The sequence below is a fragment of the Pterocles gutturalis genome, unplaced genomic scaffold, assembly GCF_000699245.1.
Source record: "Pterocles gutturalis isolate BGI_N339 unplaced genomic scaffold, ASM69924v1 scaffold20535, whole genome shotgun sequence".
Lineage (NCBI taxonomy): Eukaryota > Metazoa > Chordata > Aves > Pterocliformes > Pteroclidae > Pterocles > Pterocles gutturalis.
In genome coordinates this window covers 1-2,823 of record NW_010141303.1, presented here as the reverse complement: position 1 = coordinate 2,823, position 2,823 = coordinate 1, and positions in this window count along the sequence as shown.

The window sequence follows — 2,823 nt, the reverse complement described above, 5'->3', positions numbered from 1 at the left end:
CGGCTGCATGGGGAGGTGCTTCCCCTGGCCCGTGGTGCTCCTGGTTTCGTTGGCTGTGTCCGTGGCCCCAGGACAGTCCTGCTGGGTGTGGAGCAGCAAAGGTATCCCCTGGTAGACGATGGCAAAGGCTGTTCTCACCCAGCAGCCCTCCTTGGTTCACGTTTTCCAGTTGCACTGAGGTCTCCTCGGCAAAGGGAGGTGGGATTCTTGGTAGGAGACTGAACAGTCGTCCTTGGAGCTGGCGTGGCAGGGCTGAGAGCCCTTCGGAAGGGAAGCTGCTCTGGTTAGCTTTCCGTATTATCCACTTCCAGTTTAAAACAACTGAAGCTTGTACCCTGTGGCTGTCTCCCCCCTGCAGGGCTGTCTGCCGGAGACCTGAGCTCCAGTGGAGCCAGGAGCTGGGGGTCCTTCCTTCCCTGTGTTCCTCCATCACAGAAGGTGGCTTTGTGGGTGTTTGGTTTTTGTTTTTTTTTGTTTTTTTGTTTTTTTTTTTCTGGACATACAGAGTAAAACCTAATGACTTGTCGAGAGCGGGCCCTGAGCCCCTTCTGCTATGCAACTGCTGCTCTGGAGACACAGGATGTGTCCTCTCCAGGCCCCCGGTTAAGTCTGGCAGTGGAAGGCTTTTCCCCCTCCGTGTCCCCTGTGCACAGTGCGTGTGTGTGTGTGATCTCCCGGGGCCCCACGTGCACTAACTGTTGGATCCCACCTCCTCCTCCCAGCCCCTCCAAAGAGCCTGGCCCATGTGCCTTCTGCACTTTCCCTGGGGGGACGCGGACCCCACTCCTGTCCCAGTGACACTTGGCTCGGTCCCCATCACACCCCTGCTGGCAGCGGGACAGCCTCCACTTGCCCGTCCCCACGACTATAGTTCTTAACTGGGTTCTTTCCTACTTGCACATCTGGTTACAGTGGGACCACAGCTGGGGGAGGGTGTGGGGCAGCCCCCTGTCAGCAGCCCCCAGGCTCATCCCTGTGCCTCTCTCCTCCTGTGGAAAGCCTAGGCCCCAAAAGTGCTTTATGTTTTTATAGTTACTTTGTATTGATATGTAAAATAGCAAATTCTGGTCCTTGCCCTGTGGAGTGTGGCTGGAGTCTGATGTATATAATAAAGTACTTTTGCCATAACAGTGGTGGCTTTGGATCTTGCATCCCTCTGGGACCCGAGTGCTCCCCTTCTGCTGTGGCTGGGAGGGGACCTGGTGTGGGGATCCCACTCAGCCCTGCTACCCCCCCCCAGCTAATCACCGAGCTGTACAAACAACAGGGAACAAGCAGGGCAGTGCATCTTGTATTTAATGGAGTGATGAGTACCCCCCACCCTGCTGCAGCGCGTGGGGATGCTATGCAGGAAGGTCCTCGGGAGGTGCCCAGGCTGGGGGACAACCTCTTCGACAGGCGCCAACTTCCCAAAGCTGCAGTTGACTCATCCTGAGCATCATGGGTTACCCCAAAGCAGTAGCAGATTCGACGGCTCGAGCAGGAAGGATGTTCTCGTGCCCTTGCAGTGACTCTTTAAGGCACATCGCTGTTTCGCTCAAAAGCTGGGTTTTGCTCTTGCGCTCTGACAAACCTTCCCAGGCTCTGTCTTCACTCTGGAGTGGAGTTATGATTCAGTCCTGAGAGCACTTGAGATGACAAAGGATCCAGTTTTCTCCAAAAAAATAAGTGTTATTCCAGCACAGAGGTATCCCTGCTTTCCCCTGGAGATCCGGAGGTATGCCAGCTGCCAGCAGGCACCGTCATCGTGTCAACTGGGGGATGCAGTGAGGGGGGCACAGCAAGAAGGCACTGGGGGCCGAGTGCTGGCTGGGGCAGGAAGAAGTCGCTGTTTGTGGGGTCCCTTACCAAAGCAGGGTCCTGCTGGTACAAAACGTTTCAGTCCTGAGGCAGTTGCATTGGGGCAGAAGCAGTGAACGGTTCAAGAACAGCAGCAAAACCGGGCGTCATTTCTACGCTGGGGGCCAAAGCTGGGTTTGTGCAGCCAAGTGAGCGAGGTCGAGTGCTGGCTGGGGCAGGAAGAAGTCGCTGTTTGTGGGGTCCCTTACCAAAGCAGGGTCCTGCTGGTACAAAACGTTTCAGTCCTGAGGCAGTTGCATTGGGGCAGAAGCAGTGAACGGTTCAAGAACAGCAGCAAAACCGGGCGTCATTTCTACGCTGGGGGCCAAAGCTGGGTTTGTGCAGCCAAGTGAGCGAGGTTGGGGGGGGGGTCTACTCCTCGTTGGCCCAGGCAGAGCCACCTGCCTTCTCCTGCAGGTGGGGAATCACCGCTTCGGTGTAAAACTTCTCCAGCTTGGGTACCGTCTGCCCCCAGTACGTGGCATCGAACTCCACGGGGACCACGGCCGTCTCCTTGTTGGTGTGCACCACGAAGTCAGCCTGCTGGAAGCCAGCAGCCGCCAGCTGGCACTGGATCTGGGTGAAGTAGGCGTGATCCTTCTTCAGGGCATAGGAATCCCCGTCCACCTTCAGGCAGAAGTCCTTGTCCTTGCAGGCCTCGCGCACCGTCTTGTTCCTGTGCTTGTAGGGACACTTCACCTCCAGCAGCCCCAGCGGCTTCCCTGTGGCCGCCTCCTTGATGACCCCATCCGGGCTGGCGGCAATCCACGTCTTATCCCGGTGGATGAAGAGGCCGCAGTCCTCCACCCGCACCGGCTTTTCCACCTCCTGTGACTTCACCTTCTCATAGGCCTTCACGGCCGCCTTCTCGTTGCGGATGCCCCAGGACATGGCCGGCGTCTGCACCCCGGGGTTGGAGCTCACCACGGCTTTCAGGTAGGACTGGGGCACCTCGGATGTCTTCCCGTTGGCAAACTTGCTGTT